Raw genomic sequence first — 16,769 nt, 5'->3', positions numbered from 1 at the left:
TGCATCAGGACAAAAGCTGGTCCAGCGACCGTCCTGCCTCCCCAGCTCATGATGGTCCTATTACCTGTCCCCTTTTCCCTAATCTAAGCCTACAGAAAAAAGAGTTAGCTTTATTTAGAAGATTAATTTCTTACTTTTGGACATGTTTCCAGCTGGAAAATAAGGTAAATTGTAGTAATTATCTATTTCAATAGTGAAACAATGTCCTAGTGACTAATTGATAATTAATAATTTTATAATGTTAGTGAACAATCCAAAAATCAGATGCTAAATTCCTTATACCTTGTTCTCTAAGATATATTTTTGTTAACATTTAGTAACTAATTTGAGTTGCTGATGTCCAGTCCTGTTACTGCCCTTTTCTGTGGCTATTTTATGTTTACCTCTATCCTCATATTGCTTTGGGGGGATTAAATTAAATATATGAAAATAATTTATAAATCATAATATAATCTAAAAATAAAATTTATTGTTATGATTGTTATTATTATTATCAGAATGCTTTATGAACTATAAGCCACACAAGAAATGTGTCTTCATTTTATAGCACTCTATATAATTAGGTAGCCTGATACTTTGGATATAATTTCAATCATGAATTTCTGTTCTTGTTGAACAGATGATTCTCAGTTATTATCATTGGTATTTAGTAACTACTCTGTCCATAATAAGTGCTTAAAACCAGAGGTAGAACTGTACACTTTTATCAGTTCTCTCCTTCCCTGTGCCTCATGGGAGGATCACATCTGTCTGGGGATCAGTGAAGAGCAGGGAGGAAATAACACAGTGACCAGCCCAGGACAAGAATAAAGAAGCCAAACGTGGATGTAGCAGTTTAAATCAAGATTTTTTAATTACACTTATTTAAAAAATTTTCAAAGATATAAAAATGAATTCAGGGACTTCCCTGGTGGTCCAGTGGGTAAGACTCTGCACTCCCAATGTGGGGAGCCTGGGTTTGATCCCTGGTCAGGGAACTAGATCCCACATGCATGCCACAACTAAGAGTTCGCTTGCCATAACTAAAGATCCCGTGTGCTACAACGAAGATCCTGCATGCCACAACTGACCTGACGCAGCCAAATAAATAAATATTTTTAAAAAAGAATAGTGCTGAACTTGATAATGTGCTTAAAAAAAAAAAAAAAAGGGACTTCCCTGATGGTCCAGTGGTTAAGACTTCACCTTCCAATGCAGGGTGTGTGGGTTCGATCCCTAGTCGCGGAGCTAAGATCCCACATGCCTAAGGGCCAAAAATCAAAACATAAAACAGAAGCAATATTGTAACAAACTCAATGGTCCCCATCAAAAAAATCTTAAAAATAAAAAAGATTGCAATCTAATTTAACTTCATGTTTAGCCTCATTACATTAGTGATTACAACTTAAAAAGCAAGATTCATGAATCTGAGAATAGCAAGATCTTTGCACACAGTATAAGATTTATTGAGGTCCTATTGTGTAAAAAGACTTGTTCTAAGTGCTCTACATATGTTAACTGGCTCAACCTATATGATTGTCATAAGAAGGAATACCATTTCCATCACCAGTTTAAAGGTGAAAAATAAAAGACAATAAAAGACAGTTCATCTAACGTCACATAGCTAGTAGATGACCAACTTGGGCTTCAAACTCCCACTCATACAGTTTGGCTCCACAGTTCACACTCTTAGCCATTCAACTATATTACTTTTTTTTTTTTTTTAAAGGGAACTGACTTTTAAAGGAAAACAGTCATCCAGCTGACCAAGGGTCCTCTATATACTCCCCAAACTTCCATTGGAAACTTCAGAGGAGAAAGAAGAGGCATTGCACTGTGTACACATTGCCCATTGTATCCCGAAATACCTGCTGCCATTTGATCATTCTCTCAAATGACATTTCCACAAGTGTTTCTGAAATAAAACAAATGCATCTACATGCATAGCTGAGTCATTCATGTTAGAAATGATTAGTAAAACCTGGTGATTTTCATCACCTGAAAGAAAGAAGCATTACAAGTAGAACCATGGACAATATATATAGTCTCATCCTTTGTTCATACTCTCTAATTTATATATACTATACTATACTATATATAATTATACATATATATATATATATATATATATATATATATATATATATATATTAGAGAGTATGAACAAAGACAAAGGATGTGAAAGCTGACAGTCACCTCTAAGAGGAAAATAATGTCACAGAATACCACACACTGTGGTGTAATTTACTATTTTAAGTAAAGATGTAGAAGGATGAATCATTTTATCTAGTGCCAGATTTCCTAGAGAGAAAATAGAAAATAACTGAAAAGTGACTCCCTATAGTACAGAAAGCCACAAAGCCACCGTGTGAGAAAACCTATTAATGCATTTGAACTCAGACACCAAGAATAGACTCGGCACTGAGTCACTTCAGGCTGGAATGGAAAAAGACAGCAGGAAGAAGGAATTCTGAAGACCTGTGACATTTGCTTCCACCTTTCTTGCTTTGGTTTGCAAGACATTACATGACATTTCAAAGAGTTACCTTTTGCATAGTTTTTGTGACAATATTGTTTCCAAAGTGGCAGGGGCAGGGTGGGGGGAGTTTGGCTTGTGTAGGGTTGTGTGGGTAAAGAAAGATTTGATTACTCTTTCAGTACTTACAGTGATCTAGGGGGCCAGCACCATTGAGTTGACATGGTCCCTGGAGACCCAAATCTTCTTTTAGCCAATGATTCTCAACCCTTGTCAAACGCTAGAAAAATTTCAGGAGATTTGAAAAATTTCAATGCCCAGGCTGCACCCAAGAACAATTAAATCAAAATTTCTGAGGGTGAGATCTATGAATCAGTGTTTGTTTGAGGTTGTCAAGGTTGAAACCTCCTGCTGTGTAGTTGTTTCTCAAACTTTAACTTCCTTCAGAACAACCTAGAGGGTTTGTTAAAACACCGACTGCTGGACCCTGAACCCCAGATTTTCTGACTCAGATCTGGGTTGGGGCCCAAGGGTTTGTGTTTCTAAGAAGTGCCATGGAGCTGCTGCTGCTGATTGGGTGACCTCCAAGATAAGAATTTGACTTCCGATACCAGGGAAACAGAGGTACTGTAAGAAGTAGTTACATTGAAATTGATATGGATTTGCTCCAGCCTAATTTGTTACCAAAGTGCTTAGGGAGCCCTGCAGAGTTTGGGACTCTGTACAGAGTATGCTCGAACTATGGCTAAACTGCAACACCTTTCATTATCCGCCTTGACCTGTGACTGGCTATCCTGTTATGAGGCTGATCTTCCAAACTCATTGTCAGCCCAGTGACATCTGCACCATGTTGGTAGTCCTACTGGAAATCACAGACAGCACAGCTCTGCAATGCTTTGCCTTTCCATGACCTTGGAAAAGCCTTGGAGAGTAATGACCTTGGAGAGCAATGACTAAGTATGAAGTTGTAACCTTAGAGCTTTAGAGAAGCTTGATATAAAAAGCCTTTCCTCTGCTTCAGGCTTTTACTACCCCTAACCCCCCAACAAACAACCCTCAGCGAAGAGCTATAGGTGCCTTCCAAAAATGGATCAATAGAAAAGCTATTTAATCTGTTCCTTCAAATTCTCTGTTCTCTGGCTCTTTTTAAAAATATATCATTTTGTTTTTTATTTTGTAGCCAAGATAAAAATGAAGGAAAGTAAGAATGAACTATAGCTTGATCACATCTGTCTTTATGAAAATTTGAATAATTATTTCTACAATCAGTATCAAGTTTTTTTTCCCTTTTCTTGACTTCTCCCCAAATTATTTCTGGTATTTGAGATATGCACCAGGCTTTCAAAAGTAAACACCTATTTCTCTGCCATTTTTAAATCTCTTGCATCTTCAACTGCTCTATATTATGGCTCAAGTTTCATAGAAAATGAATTAAGAATAAATGTAAAAGTAATTTCAATAAAATATCCATTTTTAAAAAATATTTATTTATTTATTTATTTATTTGTGGCTACGTTGGGTCTTCTTTGCTTCGTGCTGGCTTTCTCTAGTTGCGGCGAGCGGGGGCTACTCTTTGTTGCAGGGCACGGGCTTCTCATTGTGGCGACTTCTCTTGCTGTGGTGCACTGGCTCTAGGTGTGCGGGCTTCAGTAGTTGTGGCTCACGGGCTCTAGAGCACAGGTTCAGTAGTTGTGGCACATGGGCTCAGTAGTTATGGCTTGGGGGCTCTAGAGTGCAGGCTCAATAGTTGTGGCACACGGGCTTAGTCGCTCCGTGGCATGTGGGATCTTCCCGGACCAGAGCTCAAACCCGTGTCCCCTGCATTGGTAGGCGGATTCTTAACCACTGTGCCACCAGGGAAATCCATCCATTTTTAAAAAGAAAGACATCGACTACATTCTCCATGGTTTTAGACATATGAGAAGAATCATACAAAGTCTGGATAAATAGCGTTCGTGGTGTTCTCAGATTTCTATGGAGATAATCTCCCTTGGAAATGAGTAAAAGTTAAATTTGAAGACACAACTAAAAAGAACAGCAACAGTTATTTTTGTTCTGCCTATTCCACATCTTTCTTAGACGAAGCTGTTTCCTCTTTATTTTCTTTCAAAGATGGAGAGAAACGAGTGAATTAATAATTCATTATTGTCAGACTTTGGCAGAAGTAAAATACCTGAAGAAAGGAGCTGAAATGCAGTTTTCTCGACTAAGTAAACCTTTTTCTCTATAGTGTTTGACTTAGGTACTCTGTTAACTCAAGTGAAATCCAAAGTAAGTCGATAAGGAATATTATTTCTCATCATAATACAACAGCATGGGCCTAAGTTTTTAATAATGTTTAAACTAATTAGGAACACACTTGAAATCTAAGAAGAAATTTTCAGTAATGACTCTGTTTATAGAGACAATATGACTTTGTCTGGGACGCTGTGCTGGATGAATGATGTAAATAAATTCTAAAGTTGTTAGCATGTTTCTTTTTTACCAGTAGAAAAAAACTAAGTAGCATTCTAAAGCTTTGCTTATTTTTTTAATAGAGAAAGTTTCTGTTCAGCATTCATTTCCTTTTTGACTAATTGGATGTATCCTTATTTCTCAGTTGTATATTGAATTCTATTCTTTATGTTTGAAGAGGTTTTGAATGTAAGCAAATAATTGAGAACCAAGGCACCGGCATAGTAAATAGTGCTTTCATTTATTTGGAAAGATTCCAAAAGAACAAGGAACTGGAGAGACAAGCAAATTCTGGGAATCTTCAGAGGAAGATTTTGCAACTCCTAATGTAATTTTATTTCCCATATCTGATTAATCACTAAGTCCTTTGAATTCTATCTCCAAAAATGGTTCCATTCATTACTTACCTCTACCTTCATTTCCTCCATGTAATCATTTTTTTCTTTAGAATATTTCTGGAACCTTTCCTGCACTCATTCTATTCATTCGCCACACAGAAAACGGAGTGCCCTTTCTGAAATATTATTTTCCTTTGCATAAAGTCGTTAGTTGGCTTTTCATTGTACTTAGCAAGAAATCCTACAAGGACTATTAAGCTCTTTCTCCCTGTCTCTATAATTTTATTTCAAACCACCTGTGCTCTTACTAAGCTCGAGCCACCTCATCCTGTCCTTTTCTCAGTCCCTAATCTTGTTTTCTAACTCGGGACTTTTGCTAGGAACCCTCTTTCTCCCACTCTTTGCTTGGAGGGCTTCCTCTTTTCATTGAAGTTTCAATTTAATTATCACCTCAGGTTTTTCTTGACCATGCTGTCTAAAGTATTCTCCTTTGTATTTTTATAAACCACTATCGTATTTTCTTTGTAGTCGTTCTCTCATGAACTTGTTTCATAGTAGCAATTGCATTTTTATTATTTGAACTTAGAAATCACATTAGTAATATCATGTCCATGGTAGAGCTTACCACAAGTTCTAATTGTATGTTTATTTGTTCACTTGTTACTGTCTCTTCCATTAGATTATAAGCTCCATGAGGCAGGTAGCCATACCTGTTTGGTTTGCCTGTTTATCTCTGGGGCAGGGCTTAAAACAGTCATGTATAAAAACATGTCAAATGAAAGGATAAACTTGAAGATAGATTAATAACATCTGATAATAATAATAAATTAATAACATAACCTTGTTCCTCCCTTAAATATCAATAAGTTCTCAGTTTGTAACCATCTCCTGAGTTAACTATAATCTCTAAGAAAAAGAGTTAAAAATAAACCAAAGAACTGCTCCTTTTTATCAGCCACAACTTGTATTAACCAAAACTTCACTCTTTAGATTGGTAGTCAGATGCCCTAAATAATTAACTGTTATAACATAATGTACAGTTAAGTCAACTGGGTTATAGAAAATTTCCATATTCCAGTAGATAATGTTTGCATCATTTTGAAAAGTTATACCTCTAAAATAATGCCTGTATGTCTTGATATAAAACAGCATACTAATCTGTTTCACTAGTAATTTAATTTATGAAAACAATTCTTCAGTTGAAAATTATTTCATGTACTTTCTTATGTTCTGAGTAAATCCATTATGGTATCAAATGAAAATGCAAATAACTGTCTGAAAAAGTTGTTAGTGCTTTACGGTATGTAAAATTTTAGAGGCAGGTCCTTAGATTATATCACTGATGGAGTTGCTGTCCTACACATATATCTATAAAAGCATATCAGACCAAAAAAAAAAAAAAAAAAAGCATATCATGACTAGCATTTGGAGAGATTTCTGAGCCAGAGAGCAGGGAACTTCTCAAGGTACTTTGAGAGATCACTCCATTATAATTTGTGCTTTAGCTTTGCAGACTTGGAAACTGGATTTAATCCTTTATTTATTCAAAATAGATATAGTAAGCAGATCCAATGTGCCTTCTTCTGTGCATATATACATTCAAAAAAGATGAATTTGTTTCAATTCCTCACTCCCATTCTCACTTACACTTACTACAACCAAACTTTCAACTCCTCCTCAATTGTATCTCAATGACGTGACCAGTGATCTCCACGTTGCTAAGCAAAATGGTCAGTTCTCAACCCTCAATAAACTGGACTCATCAGGAGTAGTTAAAATAACTGATTATTCCTTTTTATAGGAAATAATTTCTTGTTTGGGTTTCCAGGCTATCACACTCTCTTAATTTCCTGACTGGTCATGCTTTCAGTCTCTTTTGCTGAGACTCTTTTGTTCCTCTTATCTTATCCCCCACCTTTAAAGTTGGGCTTTCCTAGGGCTTGTTTTTTGGATCTCTTCTACTCTTTTTTTTTTTTCTTCACACACACACACTGTATTTTATATTTTATATTTTATAAATATTTTATAAATAGACTGACACCAAGCATTGTACATGGATGACCACAACAAAAGCAACAATGATTGCAATTACCAAACACGAAACACACTCATACTATGTCATAATATTGACATTCAGTCCAGTAATCCTCCACTGTAACAGCTCCTTTACTTTGCAGTGAAAATTGATTTCTATATTCTTTGCCTCTGAGTCCTTGTGGGATTTTTTTTTTTTTTAATTCAGACAGAAAGTCACAAAAATTATACTCATCCTCATCAGTTCACTCAGTCCCATGTAATTAATTTTTTTTTTCATCTTGTGGATCTCTTCTACTCTTTATCTGCAGTCATGTTTTTGGTGATCTCACACAGTTTAATATCCTTAAAAACCATCTGCATGACAATGGCTCCCAAGTTTATATCTCTCCTGTCCATTTCTTGCATGAAATTAAATCTCTACTTGGATGTTTAATAGACATCTCAAAACTTAACATCTGTATTAATTTGCTAAGGCTGTGATAACAAACAACAGAAATTTATTTTCTCACAATTCTAGAAGCTAGAGGTCTGAAATCAAGATGTTAGAGGAGTTGGTTTCTCCTGAGGTTCCTCTCCTTGGTTTGTAAACAGCCATGTTTTCCTTGTGTCTTCACATGGTCGTCCCTCTGTGTGTGTGTCTGTGTCCTAATTTCCTCTTCTTATAAGGACACCAGTCATATTGGATTAGGGCCCACCTTAATATTCTTATTTCAATTGGTTACTTTTTAAAATGCCCTATCTCCAATGATAGTCACCCCCTGAGGTACTGAGAGTTACGGCTGCAACATAAGAATTTTGAGGGGACACAATTTAGCCCATCACAATGTCCAAAACTCAATTACTCAGATTCCTCCACCAGCCTGTACTATGGCAGCCTTTACCAATTAGGAAGTGCAAATTTCACCCTTCTAGTTGCTGTGGAATCATCCCTGAATCTTCTTTCTCTTTTATTTCCATATCCAGTCCATTAGTCAATCCCGTTGTCTCCACCCACAAAATATATCCAGAATCCAATCTTTTCTTACTATCTCTACTGCTATCATGCGCCCAAGCTAACACCTCTAGTCTTGACGATTTTGACAGCTTCTTAACTGGCCAGCTTGCTCCTAAGACTGTCCTCGTCCTCTGCTCTCTTGCGAACACAGCACCTAGGAAATCAGGTAACATCACTTCTCTTCTCAAATTCTCCCAGTGTCTCACTTGTCACCAAGAGTAACATCAAATCCTTAAAATGGACAATGAGGTGCTCCACAATGTGGCCTCTTGCCTCTGTCACATTATGTCCCACTACACTCTGTTCACTCACTTAGCTTCAGCCTCACTGAGCTACTTGTCATTTAAAAATTCCAGGTGCTTTCCTGCCTAGGCTACAAGAAGCCTCCATACAAAAACCAACAACAGAACCTACTGATCATACGAAGCTGGATTCATTAAACTTGGTGAAGGTGAGAGTGTGCTGCTTTGGCAGAATCTCGGGAGTGTCTCAACAAGGGAGACTCAAGGGATTTGAAGGCTGGATTAGTCATAAATTGGTTTTAGGCCAAAAGCCTGAGATTGGTGAGAATTTGTAAACTAGGCAAGTTTCTCAGCCAGTCAGTGGTCTTTGGAACCCATGAGTCCTGTTAAATCAGTTTGTCTGTGATTTTATCTTGGAGTATACAAGTCTGAACTAGTTGATGTTCAAACTATCAGAACTTAAGTTTGTGCTGTATGCCAGTTTCATAATATTCTTCCGTTTCCCAAGTCAGTATGGGTTTGCAACTTGTGGTTTCTTGTTCATTCCTGAGTCTTTGTGTCAACTTTTTCTTCCTCTGTAACCATCTTCTTCCAGATATTTTCATGGCTCAGTCCCTCATCTACAGGATTTCCTCAAATGTCACCATGTCAGTGAAGATTAACCCAATCACCCTATTTAAAAATCCAACTCTCCCCACCACCTCTGCTCCCAATTGCTTTTATTCTGCTTCATTTTTCCAATAGCACTTACCACCTTCTAAAATTTAACAATTTTATTTGATTATTATGTTCATTGTCTGTCTACCTGCATTAAGATGTAAGCTCAGTGAAGGACTAGGAACGGTTTTTATCTGTTCATTTATATCTCAGTTAAATGCTGCCTGATACATAGAAGTACTTAATAAATATGTGTTGAATGAATTATTGAATGAAAAAATGAATGAATGAGACCTACTCAGTATTTTTTAAATGACTTGTAACAGAATTCCTTTAAGATGATTCAGGCCAGAGGAACTGATTCAAACTTTCCAAACTCATGAGAGTCGTTGTTAAACTAGGATGTTGATGTATTAAATACAATAAGAAATGAACACACATTGGGATACCTAGTGCGTACTTAGTACTAAACTATTAACTTCATATATGTTACCTGATATGAAACTCCAGAAAAGACAAATCTAATATTGAGTGACAGAAAGAAGGTCAATGGTTGCCTGAGGCTGGGTCTGGCAGTGGGGACTGACTGGAAAGGTCACAGTGGAACTTTTTAGGGTGATGGAAATGTTCTACATCCTGATTGTGGTCCTAATTACAGGGGTGCATATATTACTCGAGACTCATCAAATTCTATACTTAAAATCAGGGCACTATATTGAGTGAAAATTATACCTCTATAAAATTGATTTAAAAACAAACTAACAAACAAAATCAAATCTCTAACACTTACATCTACTAAGTGCTACTACTTTGCCCTGCTCACGTAAGACATGCACACTGTGTATCTTAGGTGCATTTCTCAGGGTACCTTCTCTCTCGCAGTCTTAGAAATAAAGCCAACAGTTGAAAATTGAATTCTTGTTACCTCGACTCTCTACAGAAAACCCCAACACTCTTTTCTTCAGCAAAGCAGGGTATATAAAAGTCAATTCATGTACAGCTATCTCCAGTTCTCCTTTTGTACTGACCCTATAATGAGTCTAACTTGATCAGGCACAGTGAGCATTTCTTAAGTGTCTGTGGTAATGCACTAAATAACCATCTCCATCCAACAGATAGCTGGTTTTTACTTTAGAGAATGTTCCATTCTCTGAAAGTGATATTTTTCTGATTTGGATCCAAGTTTCCCAAATAACTTGGTGTTTCCTCCTATGTACTAATTCTAGAAAGCAAAAAATAAAGGTAATGCTGAAAATGCATGAAGTCTATGTTGTGGTTGTAGCTCCAAGCAATCATCCTTGGTTCCCATGCTGTCAAATGATCTAGATTAACCAGCATCTGATTGTGCCATTCCTTAATCTAAACTGTGGCCCTATTTTCTTCCTAATATCTAACAACTCTACCCCTGTTAAATCTGCCTTTATAGAATCTACTTTGGTAGGAACCATTTGTGGTCATTTCACTATATCTGGTTCAGTAATGGCTGCTGGGGTTGCCTATTTCTTACTCTCATCCATCCTTCACCCTCCAGGTTGCAGAACTCTGTGACATCATTCACTGCGTTGATGGTTACAGGATGACTGCCTCAAAGAACTTCACTGTTACTAATTCTGATTACCTAGTTCTGTCGTTCTCTTGTGTCTTTAGTATGACTCCTAAGTGATGAGAAAGGGCTGGATCTGATGGAACCAAGAATAACAGTAGTACAAACATTTGAAATCATCTGTTTCTACAGAGCTTAGCCTGGAGCCAGCTTTTGGTTAACTCTGTCTTTCGCTACAGGGAGATACATTAAGATGAAGACTAGAATTAACTATTGGATTTGGCAAAATGGAGATCATTGATACACTTTGAAAGAGCCATTTTAATGGAAAATTAAGGAGAAAAGCCTGATTCCAGTGGGAAAAAGGGAGAGTGAGAGACTCCATTCAAACGTGGGACTACCTCATGTGTGTTTTTCTCTCACTCCCCAAAGCTCACAGCCATGGCAAATGACAAAAAATGGAACAATACTGTTAACTCTTAAGGACAAAGAAATGTAAGGAGGGACACAGAGGAGAAGAGAATTCAACAAATATTTGAAAGAGAGAAAGTGGACAGGCTGGGTGTAGCTGATTTAATAGAACTGGTGGCACCCACTCACCTCCTCCATTACTCTTAGGAAAGTGATTGCTGTAAGTATTTTTTAAAAATTGCTAATGTTCATTAAACCATATACCACCAAACCATTCCACATTGGGGAACCAGCCCTGCATAAAATCAATGGTATATTGCATCATTATATATTATATATGATGATAAAAAGTTGAAACCAACCTGAATGTCTATCAATAGAAAATAGTCCAAAACTATGGTGCATAAAGCCTCAAGAAAATTAGGATGATTTCTGAAAAGGAAAATGGACCTATATTTACTGCTATGATGAGATATCCAAGGTAGTTTTTTTTAATAAAAAAAAAAAGCTACTTGCAGGTAAGAGGACATTTTAAGAAAAAAATCAAAGCATAAATAAGCTCTATATATGGGTATTTATGTGTCTATAAATGTGCATGAACATAGCAATATTTTCAGATGGACACACAAAGAAATGGAAAAATAAATTAATTTTGGTGGGATGGAATAGAAACAATTGCTAATTTGCACCTTATAAATGTCTACGTTAGTTTACTACAGAAAGTTTGCATTGATTTTTTTTTTTATTAAAAAGAGCTAAGCTAGAAAGATTAATGGAACGGGGGAGAGAGAGGGAGAAAGAGAAAGATTCAACTATGACTTAACGGCAAAGCCAGGATTAGAATGTGGGCCCCTGTGCATTGTTCTTTGCATCTACCTCCCCAGGTCTTCTCCCAATAGGCAGGGAAACAAATCAAATCAAGCACAGGAGACAAGGTCAAGGTAGAGCTCAGTCATTCAGCCTTCTGTATTAAATGGAAGAGAAATGAACAGTTCATGTAACGATGTGTGAAGTGATCATACCTAAAATGAGGGATGCCAGTGGAGTATCAGAAATAACAGAAAAAATAGGTATCAAATGAAAATTAAGAAGATTGGAGAAAATGCAGGCACTAGTTACATGCTTAAAAGTTTTCATTTCGAAGCATACGCAGAACAAAGAGGCAAACATAAAAAGCCAGTTCAAAAAAAAAAAAAAAAAATCCAGTTAAGAGGGCAAGAACAGTAGAGGAAGGCCAAGATGGTCATATGAGGAAGGCCTGATAAGGAAGCAGAGGCTGGAGGAACTTCAGAGAGAGAAAATGATGGCAACAGCTAGAAAGAAATTTTGGATTAAAGCAGGACTCAGTAAATGAAGAAAATGAGAAAGAAGCATGAAAGGGGATTGCTTTAACTGTTACTTTGGTACAGACTGATAGAAGTTGAGTTTTAAGATAGTAAACATTCTCCGCTCCCTCTCCCCACCAAGGAATAATCTGTTCCAGCTAAAGTGATCAGAAGGTCATATTTACAAAGTGTTTTGACTTCCTCACACACATGTTTGTTTTGCAAACTAAGCTGTAAAAAATTTTTAAAGCTGACACCATACCTTCATCATATTTAAGTTACTAACTTCTAGAAATACCCATGCACATAATAGGTGCTCATTAATTCTGTTAAACTGATTTGTGTTTTATTCTAGACTCCCATTATATTAATTTGCATATTTCTCTTTTTAAAAGAAAATAAAAACTCTAAAAGCTTAAGATGCATCTTTGTAGAGAAGGAATTCAGGAAACAAGTCTATAGTAAGGCAGATATTACTGTATTTGTAATTTTTAAAAAATCTTCCAGAACTTTATAGAATTTAAATATTTCTTAGCTCTATCATTTATTTTTCATCATTCATGCCTCCACTTCATTTTTCTCAACGGTTTTTAGATCAATGGAATATGTCTTCTCAAGGATTTTGTTTTCTCACACTCACAAACCTGAGATCTCATTTCTGCATTTAGCATAGGTAATTTCATTTGTTAATAGGGTTAGAGTGTGACCTCACCTTGTATTAGCAGGTGCCAATATGTACTCTTCCTTTTAAAAATACACATGTATTTAATATACAATATACTTATTTATGCATAAATGTATCCATTGAAAATACATACCTATATGTACATTTGTGTTCAAATATATAAATATTATCATATACCAATATATAAAATGGAACTGTATTTTATCAATAAAAAAGTTGAAAATTCTGTATATAAGTAAGAGTACATTTGACCCCTGAACAAGTTTGAACTCTGTGGATTCACTTATACGTTAATTTTTTTCAATAAATATGGACTACAGTACTACACAATCCACAGCTGGTTGAATCTCCAGATGTTATTTGTGGATTTTTGACCATGCAGAGTATCAGTGCTGTGTAAAAGGAGAGAAATCTTAATTTATTAAAAGATATAGGAAAAGTTTTTTATTAATTTTTTGGTTTTGTATCTGTCTCTTGACCCATTTACCCAAATGCATTTATTAACTAGGAAACAAGGAAGTGATCTCACCACTGCTCCTGTGTTTCTTTGTTTCTCCTTTGCCCTTCCTGTTCATCCTCATACAACCACATTTCTATCACTATTAAGTTTTTACAAGACCACAGAACAGAAATTAAAGAACCTAGTGTATGGTGGTCAATACACTCAAAGAGATGGAATCTCTTAACGTACAGCACTGAGCCACAGAATTAGGTGGTATAATTAGAAAAATATCCCACTTGCCACAGAAAAGATGTACTAAATTAGCATTTTCAAACTGTGCTCTTCAGAACCCTTAAGACCAAATTAGAATAATGCACAGAATCATTTTAATGAGAAAAAACTTATGAAATATCAGATTAAATGATTTTATTATATCATAACTAAAACAAGTTAGCATGGGAATGTGTGTGTGTGTATATATAAATTCCACATGCTTATAGCACATAAACAACTATGAAAACACAAAGCATCATCTATCCCTGCCTTTGGGACATGGCTACACCCACCTGAGTTCAAACTCTGCCTCTGTCAATGAGACTAGACCTTTAAACAACACCTCTGTTGGAAGTTTCTGTTCTCTGCAGGTTCCACTTTACCTGTGAAACTCAAATACCAGTAAGTAGCCTCAGAGGTAAGAGTACCCAGCCCAACCTACAAGAATTCACTATGTTCCAGAATGTGAAAAAGAAGATGTTTCTGCTTCTTTACAGTCACCCACAACAGTGAGACAAAGACAAAATTAATATCTCAAATAAAATATATCCAAAATATCACAAACCCAATCCATTAGCAAAATCAGTCTAAATATTTCTTGCCTGGTTAGAGACTGGATAAGGGAATAAACTACATTGGAGCTCAGATAATATGTTCTACAAAATGAGGGTAATTCACCAATAATGTGAGGATTCATAGAAAGGGCATGAAAATAAACATGATCTGCCAAGGGACATGATTAATGGAGGAAATAAAAATATGGCAAAAGCCCCAATACCAAGCAAAGTTAAGTGCACATTTTTGAAAAGGTGAAAAATTGAAAATAAAGATAGACATTTCCAAACTACTACATGAAATTAAAGTAAATGAAAACTATAGTTCACATGACAAAATATAGAAAATAATGGAAAAGTTTGAAAATAGCAATTACTATGTAAAAATAAATTGAAAAATACCTTTTAATTGCTGTCAATTATGCTATAGCTTACACTTTAAAGGCAAAAAAAAGATCTTAATATCCAATGTGAGATACCTATAATAAATTATAAATTTTAATTCATAAATATTAATAAAAGGCTTAATAAATTGAAAAATACACCCCACTAGACTGTCAGCTTCATGCTGCAAAAACTATGTCTATGATGTTAACTGATGTGTTCTCTATGCATTCTAACACAACAGGGACTCAGTAAAAATGTGTTTTATGAATGAACAAACCAATATACAAAAAGTCAATTTTTACCAAAGTTTAAAATATGCATTTCTAGTTAGAATATCAATAAGAAACATCTAAGAAGATGATTGTAAATTTCTTCTGTATTCATCTACATGAACAAATAGATAAGAATGCTAAAATATATCAAAGGAAGAATAGTAATGGGAATCTTGACCTATCATGTATTAAATATATATATCATCTTATGAAATTATAGTATATCATGGTAGTAATATGAGAATTAACAGGCAAATTAATGAAATAGAACAAATGGGAATACACAATTTGGTACACATGCATACAAATGCACACATATGTTTAACTTGAGTGAGTTATTCCATAGATATTGCTCAGATACTAGGCTACATATTACTTAAAAATATTTTAACAACAAGGTCCTACTGTATAGCACGGGGAACTATATTCAATATCCTGTGATAAACCATAATGGAAAAGAATATGAAAAATATATATATATGTATAACTGAATCACTTTGCTGTACAGCAGAAATTAATATAACATTGTAAATCAACTATACTTCAATAAATTTTTTTAAAAAGATTTTAATCTTAACCTTAAAATAAATTTTGATTTAAAATACAAAAACCAGGCTACTTTTTTAAAGAGATGATAATACAAGTGATGTTTAACTGGTGAAATCATCTTAAGCTTAAAAGTAGTGAAAGGTGTAGAAGATATTACAGGGGAAATGACTGACATAATTAAATGTATTGTTAAACGATCATAAATTTAAAAGGCAAGTAACACAATAAGAAACATATTCATACCAACTATGAAATAAGTTCTTAAAATCCTTAATAAAAACCTCATGAAAATTTAGAAAGTCATGGGATTGGTGATTAGTTTCTATATATGACACTGAAAGCATAGTACAAGAAAGAAAAATTGATAAACTGGACTTAATTAAAATTAAAACATTTGAACTGCAAAAGACACTTTCAGGACAACAAAAAGACAAGTCAGACTGGGAGAAAATATTTGCAAATCACATATATGATAAAGAACTTGTATCCAAAATATACAAAGAGCACTTACCTGAGAAAACAAATCAATTTAGAAGGTGGGCAAAAAATCTGAACACGCACCTCACAGAAGAAGATAAACAGATGGCAAATAAGCACATGAAAAGATGAACAAAGTCATATGTGATTAAGAAAATGCAAATTAAAACAAGATACCACCACACACCTATTATATAGAATGGCTAAGATCTAGAAACCTGACTGGCATGGGAGAAGAGCAAGAGGAATTCTCATTCATTGCCGATGGGAATGCAAAATGCCACAGCCAATTTGGAAGACCATTTGGTGGTTTTTTTCCCAATTAAAAATAGTGTCACAATATGATAAGTAATCATACTGCTAGGTATTTATCCAACTTATATGAAAACATATCCACACAAAATATGCATAGCAATGCTCGTAACAGCTTTCTTCATAATTACCCAAAACTGGAGGTAACATTTTTTTTTTAGATGTGAGTAGACAAAGTGTGGTACACCCATACGATGGAATACTATTCAGACATAAAAATTAATGAGCTATTACACTATGAGAAGATATGCATAAATATCAAATGCATATTGCTCAATAAATAAAGTGTGGATTTGGCTAAATATACATGTTTCCATTTATGTGACAATCTGGAAAGGGGAAAACTATGGTAATAGTAATGG

Source organism: Balaenoptera physalus (genome assembly GCF_965194825.1).
Source record: "Balaenoptera physalus genome assembly, chromosome: 11".
Classification (NCBI taxonomy): domain Eukaryota; kingdom Metazoa; phylum Chordata; class Mammalia; order Artiodactyla; family Balaenopteridae; genus Balaenoptera; species Balaenoptera physalus.
The sequence above is the reverse complement of the archived record's forward strand: the minus strand, read 5'-3'. Positions refer to the sequence as shown.